This window comes from Ranitomeya imitator, chromosome 1 (assembly GCF_032444005.1).
Source record: "Ranitomeya imitator isolate aRanImi1 chromosome 1, aRanImi1.pri, whole genome shotgun sequence".
In the NCBI taxonomy this organism is placed as follows: domain Eukaryota; kingdom Metazoa; phylum Chordata; class Amphibia; order Anura; family Dendrobatidae; genus Ranitomeya; species Ranitomeya imitator.
In genome coordinates, this window is record NC_091282.1 from 15,376,480 (window position 1) to 15,388,115 (window position 11,636).

The 11,636-nt window shown below is 43.2% G+C and overlaps 1 protein-coding gene and 1 pseudogene across 1 annotated transcript in view; one reads left to right on the forward strand and one right to left on the reverse strand.

Annotated features, from left to right (window-relative positions):
• LOC138657471 (zinc finger protein 585A-like) overlaps positions 1–5,213 on the forward strand; it is a 92,959-nt pseudogene extending 87,746 nt beyond the window's left edge.
• LOC138657427 (zinc finger protein 84-like) overlaps positions 1–11,636 on the reverse strand; it is a 729,030-nt gene that overhangs the window by 512,199 nt on the left and 205,195 nt on the right. The gene's annotated exons all lie outside the window — the stretch shown is intronic.

Below are 11,636 nucleotides of genomic sequence, written 5' to 3' on the forward strand. Positions count from 1 at the left end.
TTCCACTGCTTAGGCATAGCAGGGGCTTTGCAAACGCGACGTGGCATCCGCTATCTATGTCGTCCGATTTTGAGCTCCAAAAGTCAAATGGTTCTCCTTACCTTCTGAGTCTTGCCATGCGCCCACACAGTAGTTTCCTCCCACATATGGGGTATCAGCGTACTTAGGAGAAATTGTAGAACAAATTGTATGGTGCATTTTCTGCTTTTACTTTTGTGAACATTAAAAGTTTGGAGCTAAAGCAACATTTTTTGTGGTGCAAAAATTAAAATATGTATTTTTTTCCTTCCACATTTCATTAATTCCTGTGAAGAACCTGAAGGGTAATAAACCTCTTGAATGTGGTTTTCAGCACCTTGAGGGGTGCCGTTTTTCGAATGGTGTCACTTTTGGTATTTTCTGTCACATAGGCCCCTCAAAGTCACTTCAAATGTGAGATGGTCTCTAAATTAATAAGGTTTTGTAAATTTTGTTGGAAAAAAAAGAAATTTTTCATAAACTTTTAACCCTTATAACTTCCTAACAAAAAAATGTTTCAAAAATGACTCTGATGTAAAGTAGACATGTGGGAAATGTTATTTATGAACTATTTTTGGTTATTTAATTATATGGTTTAAGGGGATAAAAATAAAAAAATAGTAAAATCTGAAATACTCTTAATTTTTTTGTCAAATTTTTGATATTTTCATAAATAAACTCAAATAATTATGACCACAATTTACCACAAACATGAAGTACAATATGTCACAGAAAACAATCTCGGAATCAGTGGGATGTGTGGAAGCTCCAGAGTTATCACATAAAGTGACGCTGGTCAGAATGAGGTTCGGTCATTAACATAAGTAACTTACAACGTGGCTTGGTCCTAAGGAGTTAATGTTCCTTCAGAGCTATTGCAGTCTTCTAAGGTTTCCTTTCCTGCCCTTCGGCATACTGAGGACATGATTACGGTGGCTGGAGCTCGGCTACTCGCAGATGTACGGTCACCTTTGTGACTAGTCTATCTCATTTGCATACGGTAATGAAATATTAAAACTCCATTTTTAATTGCATGGACCCTTTTCTACTCTAAGGGCGTGATAGGAAGCTTGAGAGAGTAAAATGGCACTGGTGGTATATTGAGGGGTAAATCCTGATGGCGGGGTCCCTTTAAGAACTATTTATTGTCTAATCTCCACCCCGAATTGTGCCAATGTCACCAGTGTATAAGTGTTCCTCACTTTACCTGTCATTGTGCTAATGTTATAGTTACAGAGTAACATAGTATTTAAGGTTAAATGGAGACTTTAAGTAAATCTAGTTCACCCCATAGCCTAACCTAACATGCCCTAACATGTTGATCCAGAGGAAGGCAAAAAAAGCATGTGGCAAAGAGTAAGCTCCACATTGGGGAAAAAAATTCCTTCCCGACTCCACATACAGCAATCAGACTAGTTCCCTGGATCAACGCCCTATCAAGGAATCTAGTATATATAACCTGTAACATTATACTTTTCCACAAAGGTATCCAGTCCCCTCTTAAATGTAAGTAATGAATCACTCATTACAACATCATACGGCAGAGAGTTCCATAGTCTCACTGCTCTTACAGTAAAGAACCCGCGTCTGTTGTTATGCTTAAACCTTCTTTCCTCCAGACGTAGAGGATGCCCCCTTGTCCCCGTCTCAGGTCTTAGAGTAAATAGATCATCAGAAAGGTCTTTGTACTGTCCCCACATATATTTTTACATTAACATAAGATCACCCCTTAGTCTTCGTTTTTCCAAACTAAATAGCCCCAAGTGTAATAACCTATCTTGGTATTGCAGACCCCCCAGTCCTCTAATAACCTTGGTCGCTCTTCTCTGCACCCGCTCTAGTTCAGCTATGTCTTTCTTATACACCGGAGACCAGAACTGTGCACAGTATTCTAAGTGTGGTCGCACTAGTGACTTGTATAGAGGTAAAATTATGTTCTCCTCATGAGCATCTATGCCTCTTTTAATGCATCCCATTATTTTATTTGCCTTAGTAGGAGCTGCCTGACACTGGCCACTGAATATGAGTTTGTCATCCACCCATACACCCAGGTCTTTTTCAGTTATGGTTTTGCCCAGTGTTTTAGAATTAAGCACATAGTTATACATCTTATTACTTCTACCCAAGTGCATGACCTTACATTTATCCACATTAAGGCTCATTTACCATTTATCAGCCCAAGCTTCTAGTTTACATAAATCATCCTGTAATATAAAATTGTCCTCCTCTGTATTGATTAAACTGCAGAGTTTAGTGTCATCGGCAAATATTGAAATTCTGCTCTGAATGCCCCCTACAAGGTCATTAATAAATATGTTAAAAAAAAGCGGGCCCAATACTGACCCCTGTGGTACCCCACTGCTATCCACGGCCCAGTCCGAGTGTGCTTCATTAATAACCACCCTTTGTTTTTTATCCCTGAGCCAGCTCTCAACCCACTTGCACATATTTTCCCCTGTTCCCATTGTTTTCATTTTATGTATCAACCTTTGGTGTGGCACCGTATTAAAAGCTTTTGAAAAGTCCATATACTCCTTATTACCTGTCCTTTCACTGACGAGGTTCTTCATTGTGAGCTCCATAAAATAAATGTAGAAATCTTTTTAGAGTTGTAGAAGAAATTCACATCCAATCTAATCCAATGGTGTGCGGTTCCACCATTACTCCAAAGCAACATGCCCGCTGCCTTGGGGTCATCCTTGATTCTGACCTTTCATTCACCCCCTACATCCGATCACTGGCTCGCTCTTCTTACCTGCATCTCAAAAACATTTCTAGAATTCGCCCTTTTCTTACTTTCGACTCTGCAAAAACTCTTACTGTTTCACTTATTCATTCTCGTCTGGACTATTGTAACTCTCTACTAATCGGCCTCCCTCTTACCAAACTCTCCCCACTCCAATCTGTCCTGAATGCTGCAGCCAGGATCATATTCCTCACCAACCGTTACACCGATGCCTCTACCCTGTGCCAGTCATTACACTGGCTACCCATCCACTCCAGAATCCAGTACAAAACTACTACCCTCATCCACAAAGCACTCCATGGCTCAGCACCACCCTACATCTCCTCCCTGGTATCAGTCTACCACCCTACCCGTGCCCTCCGCTCCGCTAATGACCTCAGGTTAGCATCCTCAATAATCAGAACCTCCCACTCCCGTCTCCAAGACTTTACACGTGCTGCGCCGATTCTTTGGAATGCACTACCTAGGTTAATACGATTAATCCCCAATCCCCACAGTTTTAAGCGTGCCCTAAAAACTTATTTGTTCAGACTGGCCTACCGCCTCAATGCATTAACCTAACGATCCCTGTGTGGCCTATTTATAATAAAAAAAAAAAAAAAAGGTTCCTCGCATCATGTTCTCATACACTTTATGCAGTATTAGCCCTCTGTGTCTGTACTGCTACATACTGGTTCATGCAGCTTTACATGAACACCTGAGCCTTACACTATAGCTGGTCCGAATAACTAAAGCAATTGTTACCATCCACCTCTCGTGTCTCCCCTTTTCCCCATAGTTTGTAAGCTTGCGAGCAGGGCCCTCACTCCTCCTGGTATCTGTTTTGAACTGTATTTCTGTTATGCTGTAATGTCTATTGTCTGTACAAGTCCCCTCTATAATTTGTAAAGCGCTGCGGAATATGTTGGCGCTATATAAATAAAAATTATTATTATTATTATAATCTATCTTTCTTCCTTATAGGAAATCCTTGTGAAATTAACGGTTTATCACTAAATTGTAAAAAAGAAGATATCAGGAAGCACTCTAATGGAGAAAACCTCATTACCCTTCATGGACCTCCTGGACTTCACAGTACTTCACTTTGTAATAATCCTAATCATGAGGAACCTTCTCCTGAGCAATCTCACGTTGTTACTACAATTCCTGGTTACAAAGTGGATACAAGATTTCAGTGTGACAAGGAAATTACTAGAAGCTCAGATTTTTTAACACAAAGAAAACACAAAGGAGAGAAGCCATACTCTTGTTCAGAATGTGGAAAATTATTTACAAATAAATCAAAATTTGTTAGACATGAGAGAATTCACACAGGAGAAAAGCCATATTCATGTTCAGAATGTGGGAAGGCCTTCACATGTAAAGGGAGGCTTAATACACATCAGAGAATTCACACGGGTGAAAAGCCATATTCCTGTTCAGTATGTAGGAAGTCCTTCATAGATAAGCGGTATCTTATTATACATCAAAAAATTCACACAGGAGAAAAGCCATTTTCATGTTCAGAATGTGAGAAGGCCTTCACATATAAAGGGTCTCTTATTACACATCAGAGAATTCATACAGGAGAAAAGCCATTTTCATGTTCAGTATGTGGGAAGTCCTTCTCAGAAAGAGGGAGTCTTATTACACATCAGAGAATTCACACAGGAGAGAAGCCATTTTCATGTTCAGAATGTGGGAAGGCCTTCACATATAAAGGGTATCTTATTATACATCAGAGAATTCACACAGGAGAAAAGCCATTTTCGTGTTCAGTATGTGGGAAGTCATTCACAGAAAAAGGGAGTCTCATTACACATCAGAGAATTCACACAGGAGAGAGGCCATTTTCATGTTCAGAATGTGGGAAGGCCTTCACATATAAAGGGTATCTTATTACACATCAGAGAATTCACACAGGAGAGAAGCCATTTTCATGTTCAGAATGTGGGAAATGTTTTTTATATAAATCACAAGTTGCTGTGCATGAGAGAATTCACACAGGAGAAAAGCCATTTTCATGTTCAGAATGTGGAAAGTTCTTCACAGATAAAGGGAGTCTTATAATACATCAGAGAATTCACACAGGAGAGAAGCCATATTCATGTTCAGAATGTGGAAAATCCTTTAGCGTTAAAGGGAGTCTTAGTAGACATCAGAGCATTCATACTAGAGAGACTCCATATTCATCTTAAGAATGTGGGAAATGTTTTAGAGATAAATCACATCTTGTTAGACATCAAAGAATTCACACGGGGAGAAACCTTTTTCATATATACAATGTGGAATGTGATTTACAAAAAAATCAAGTCTTATAAGCGATGAGAGAAGTCATGCATTGAAGCATGTTCAGAATGTGGGAAATCTTTCATACACAAATTGTATCTTGTAAAACATGAGAAGACATGCAGGAAAGATACTGTAATTATGTTCTGCGTTTTATAAATTTTAATAAACATTGCTCAGTATAAATGAGTACACCCCCTCTGATAAGATTTAATTAATATCTCACTTCAGAACAATTTCTAACATTTTGCCAACAGTGTTTCATAGAGCATTTTGTGGGGGGATATGATGGAGAGGAGCTATGTGTGGGGAATATTATGCATAGGAGCTGTGTGTATGTGGGGGGGGCAATATAACAGAGGATCAATATGCGTGGGGAATATGACAGAGAGGAGCTGTGTGTGGAGAATTTGACAGAGAAAAGCTGTCAGGATTTAAACCTAGCAGCTCCTGTGCACCAGTCGGCTACTCTTCCTTCTGAGCTACATAGTAAGAGCACCCAGTTCTCATCAAAACGCCCACTTCCGGGTTTTGACAGGTGCCCTGCCCCTTTTTGACACCTTCTAACACCAACCCTGCCCCACTTCCGGTCTTAACCCCTCCCCATTCTCCTCCCACTCTCCGCCCCTCTGTGTGTCAATACCTGTTATGTCAGTTCTGTCTCTGTCCCGGAAGCCACCTTGTCCAGCCTCTGTTACATCCCCCATGACCGCCCATTCGTCGCCCATCTTGTGGGCTTATGTGTTGTGAATTCCGCTCTTGGGCTCCCTCCGGTGGTTGTAAGTGGCACTTTTGTGAGTTCTGCTCTTGGGCTCCCTCCGGTGGTTTTAAGTGGTATGGCTGCTCCTTGGATTTAGCTGTCTTCAGCTGCTTCCACTGATTTTCTTTCTGCTCGGCTATTTAGCCTGGCTCTTTCCTTCAGCTGGTGCCACATGTCAATGGTTCCTGGTTGGATTCACATCTCTTTGGATTTCCCTGTTATCCTGACCAGTTCTGCAAAGCTAAGTCCTTGCTTGCTCTTTTCTGTCCACAGGTTGTGGACTTATCCGTTCTGTGCTTTCTATGTTTGTCCAGCTTGTTAGTATGAATTAATTCTGTGATGCTGGAAGCTCTGGGAAGCAGATTTACCCTCCACACCTTTAATCAGGTGTGGAGATTTTTGTAAACTCTGCGTGTATTTTTTGTAGTGTTTTATACTGACCGCACAGTATTCCATCCTGTCCTATCTATCAAGCTAGACTGGCCTCCTGTACTCATCACGGTTTCATTCTGTGTATGTCTTTTCCCTCTCCACTCACAGTCATTATTTGTGGGGGGCTATCTATCCTTTGGGGATTTTCTCTGAGGCAAGATAGTTTTCCTGTTTCTATCTTTAGGGGTAGTTAGCTCTTAGGCTGTGACGAGATGCCTAGGGAGTGTTAAGAGCATCCCACGGCTACTTCTAGTGTTGTGTTGAGCTTAGGGACTGCGGTCAGTACAGATACCACTTCCTTCAGAGCTCGTCCCATGTTGCTCCTAAACCACCAGATCATAACAGTACAAGTGGCCAAAAATGAATTAAATGCATCTCAAAAGAAGGAAAAAATTCTGAGCCATTTTTTTTTCTGTGCTCTGTTTTGTCTTTTTTTTCCTCTTGATCTCTGGGTGGTTCTGGATTTATGCACTGACATGGATGTTCAGGGTTTGTTTTCTCGTGTGGATCAACTTGCTGCAAGAGTACAGAGCATCCAAGATTATGTTGTCCAGACTCCGGCTTTAGAGCCTAGAATTCCTACTCCTGATTTGTTTTTTGGGGACAGATCCAAGTTTTTGAACTTTAAAAATAACTGCAAGTTGTTTTTTGCTTTGAAACCCCGTTCTTCTGGTGATCCCATTCAGCAAGTTAAAATCATCATATCCTTGCTGCGTGGTGACCCTCAGGACTGGGCATTCTCCCTTGAATCAGGGGATCCGGCATTGCTGAATGTAGACGCATTTTTTCAAGTGCTCGGATTATTGTATGACGAACCTAATTCTGTGGATCATGCAGAAAAAACCCTGTTGGCCTTGTGTCAAGGTCAGGAAGCGGCAGAGTTATATTGCCAGAAATTTAGGAAATGGTCTGTGCTCACTAAATGGAATGAGGATGCCCTGGCTGCTATTTTCAGAAAAGGTCTTTCTGAAGCCCTTAAAGATGTTATGGTGGGCTTCCCTACGCCTACTGGTTTGAGCGAATCTATGTCTCTAGCCATTCAGATTGATCGGCGTTTGCGCGAGCGTAAAGCTATGCACCATATGGCAGTGTCCTCTGAGCAGAGTCCTGAACCTATGCAATGTGATAGGATTTTGACTTGAACAGAACGGCAGGAATTCAGACGTCAGAATAAGCTGTGTTTTTACTGTGGTGATTCTGCTCATGTTATTTCTGATTGCCCTAAACGTACTAGGAGGGTCGCTAGGTCTGTTACCATTAGTACTGTACAGCCTAAATTTCTTTTATCTGTGACCCTGATTTGCTCATTGTCGTCCTTTTCTGTCATGGCATTTGTGGATTCAGGCGCTGCCCTGAACTTAATGGACTTAGAATTTGCCAGGCGCTGTGGTTTTTCCTTGCAGCCTTTACAGAGCCCTATTCCTTTGAGGGGCATTGATGCTACTCCATTGGCCAAGGATAAACCTCAGTACTGGACGCAGATGACCATGTACATGGCTCCTGCACATCAGGAAAATTGCCGTTTTCTGGTGTTGCATAACCTGCATGATGTTGTTGTACTGGGTTTTCCATGGTTGCGGGAACATAATCCGGTGCTGGATTGGAAAACTATGTCTGTGACTAGTTGGGGTTGTCAGGGGGTACATAGTGACGTTCCTTTGATGTCAATTTCCTCTTCCCCCTCTTCTGAGGTCCCTGAGTTTTTGTCGGATTTCCAGGATGTATTTGATGAGCCCAAGTCCAGTTCCCTTCCTCCACATAGGGACTGTGATTGTGCTATTAACTTGATTCCTGGTTGTAAGTTCCCTAAGGGCCGACTTTTCAATCGGTCTGTGCCAGAGCATGCCGCCATGCGGAGCTATGTTAAGGAATCTTTGGAGAAAGGGCATATTCGGCCATCTTCGTCACCATTGGGAGCGGGTTTCTTTTTTGTTGCCAAGAAGGATGGCTCCTTGAGACCCTGTATAGATTATCGTCTTCTTAATAAGATCACGGTCAAATTCCAATACCCCTTGCCTTTGCTTTCTGATTTGTTTGCTCAGATTAAGGGGGCTAGTTGGTTTACTAAGATTGACCTCCGAGGGGCATATAATCTTGTTCGTATTAAACAGGGTGACGAATGGAAAACTGCATTTAATATGCCCGAAGGCCATTTTGAATACCTTGTGATGCCATTCGGGCTCTCTAATGCTCCATCTGTGTTCCAATCCTTCATGCATGATATTTTCCGCAATTATCTTGATAAATTCATGGTCGTATATTTGGATGATGTTTTGATTTTTTCCGATGATTGGGAGTCTAATGTGAAGCAGGTCAGGATGGTGTTCCAGATCCTTCGTGATAATGCTTTATTTGTGAAGGGGTCTAAGTGCCTATTCGGAGTTCAGAAGGTCTCTTTTTTGGGTTTTATTTTTCTCCCTCGTCTATGGAAATGGATCCTATTAAGGTCCAAGCTATTCATGACTGGATTCAACCCACATCTGTGAAGAGCCTTCAAAAATTTTTGGGCTTTACTAATTTCTATCGCCGTTTCATTGCCAACTTTTCCAGTGTGGTTAAGCCCCTTACTGATTTGACGAAGAAAGGCGCTGATGTGACGAATTGGTCCTCTGCGGCTGTTGAGGCCTTTCGGGAGCTTAAACGCCGATTTACTTCTGCCCCTGTGTTGCGTCAGCCGGATGTTTCTCTTCCTTTTCAGGTTGAGTTTGACGCTTCTGAGATTGGGGCAGGGGCCGTTTTGTCTCAGAGGGATTCTGATGGTTCTTTGATGAAACCGTGTGCTTTTTTTTTCCAGAAAGTTTTCACCTGCGGAACGCAATTATGATGTTGGCAATCGGGAGTTGTTGGCTATGAAGTGGGCGTTTGAGGAGTGGCGACATTGGCTTGAGGGAGCTAAGCACCGCGTTGTGGTCTTGACTGATCATAAGAATCTGATTTACCTCGAGTCGGCCAAGCGGCTGAATCCTAGACAGGCTCGATGGTCCCTGTTTTTCTCCCGTTTTGATTTTGTGGTCTCGTATCTTCCGGGATCTAAGAATGTTAAGGCTGATGCCCTCTCTAGGAGTTTTTCGCCTGATTCTCCTGGAGTCCTTGAGCCGGTTGGCATTCTTAAGGAAGGGGTGATTCTTTCTGCCATCTCCCCTGATTTGCGGCGGGTGCTTCGGGAATTTCAGGCTGATAGGCCTGACCGCTGTCCAGTAGGGAAGCTGTTTGTTCCTGATGGATGGACAAGTAAGGTGATTTCTGAGGTTCATTGTTCATTGTTGCCTGGTCATCCTGGGATTTTTGGTACCAGAGATTTGGTTGCTAGGTCCTTTTGGTGGCCTTCCTTGTCGCGCGATGTGCGTGCTTTTGTGCAGTCCTGTGGGACTTGCGCCCGAGCCAAACCTTGCTGTTCCCGCGCTAGTGGGTTGCTTTTGCCTTTGCCGGTCCCTGAGAGGCCCTGGACGCATATTTCCATGGATTTTATTTCGGATCTTCCTGTTTCCCAGAAGATGTCTGTTATCTGGGTTGTTTGTGACCGGTTCTCTAAAATGGTCCATCTGGTACCTTTGCCTAAGTTGCCTTCCTCCTCAGATTTGGTTCCATTGTTTTTTCAGCATGTGGTTCGTTTGCATGGCATTCCGGAGAATATTGTGTCTGACAGAGGTTCTCAGTTTGTCTCTAGGTTTTGGCGGGCCTTTTGTGCTAGGATGGGCATTGATTTGTCTTTTTCTTCGGCGTTTCATCCTCAGACTAATGGCCAAACTGAGCGAACTAATCAGACCTTGGAGACCTATTTGAGATGCTTTGTGTCTGCTGATTAGGATGATTGGGTGGCTTTCTTGCCGTTGGCCGAGTTTGCCCTTAATAATCGTGCTAGTTCGGCTACTTTGGTTTCACCTTTCTTTTGTAATTTTGGTTTTCATCCTCGTTTTTCTTCTAGGCAGGTTGAGCCTTCTGATTGTCCTGGTGTGGATTCTGTGGTGGACAGGCTGCAGCAGATTTGGACTCGTGTGGTGGACAATTTGACGTTGTCTCAGGAAAGGGCTCAACGTTTTGCTAACCGCTGTCGGTGTGTTGGTCCCCGGCTTCGTGTGGGGGATTTGGTTTGGTTGTCTTCTCGTCATGTTCCTATGAAGGTTTCTTCCCCTAAGTTTAAGCCTCGATTTATTGGTCCTTATAAAATTTCTGAAATTATTAATCCGGTGTCTTTTCGTTTGGCTCTTCCAGCCTCTTTTGCCATTCATAATGTTTTCCATAGATCTTTGTTGCGGAGATATGTGGTGCCCGTTGTTCCCTCAGTTGATCCTCCTGCCCCGGTGTTGGTTGAGGGAGAGTTGGAATATGAGGTTGAGAAAATTTTGGATTCTCGTTTTTCGAGGCGGAGGCTTCAGTATCTTGTCAAGTGGAAGGGTTATGGCCAGGAGGATAATTCTTGGGTTGTTGCCTCCGATGTCCATGCCACCGATTTGGTTCGTGCTTTTCACTTGGCTCGTCCTGATCGGCCTGGGGGCTCTGGTGAGGGTTCGGTGACCCCTCCTCAAGGGGGGGGTACTGTTGTGAATTCCGCTCTTGGGCTCCCTCCGGTGGTTTTAAGTGGTATGGCTGCTCCTTGGATTTAGCTGTCTTCAGCTGCTTCCACTGATTTTCTTTCTGCTCGGCTATTTAGCCTGGCTCTTTCCTTCAGCTGGTGCCACTTGTCAATGGTTCCTGGTTGGATTCACATCTCTTTGGATTTCCCTGTTATCCTGACCAGTTCTGCAAAGCTAAGTCCTTGCTTGCTCTTTTCTGTCCACAGGTTGTGGACTTATCCGTTCTGTGCTTTCTATGTTTATCCAGCTTGTTAGTATGAATTAATTCTGCGATGCTGGAAGCTCTGGGAAGCAGATTTACCCTCCACACCTTTAGTCAGGTGTGGAGATTTTTGTAAACTCTGCGTGGATTTTTTGTAGTGTTTTATACTGACCGCACAGTATTCCATCCTGTCCTATCTATCAAGCTAGACTGGCCTCCTGTGCTCATCCTGGTTTCATTCTGTGTATGTCTTTTCCCTCTCCACTCACAGTCATTATTTGTGGGGGGCTATCAATCCTTTGGGGATTTTCTCTGAGGCAAGATAGTTTTCCTGTTTCTATCTTTAGGGGTAGTTAGTTCTCAGGCTGTGACGAGGTGCCTAGGGAGTGACAGGAGCATCCCACGGCTACTTCTAGTGTTGTGTTGAGCTTAGGGACTGCGGTCAGTACAGATACCACTTCCTTCAGAGCTCGTCCCATGTTGCTCCTAAACCACCAGATCATAACACTTATGTGTCAGTCCTTGATAGGTGGAGAGACCAAGTCCGCCCCACTTCCTGTCTAAAACTCTCCAGTGTGTAAGAAAAACATGACTTGTTTTGTGAGAGAAGGCAGTCCCAGGATCCCAAGGGTTAAT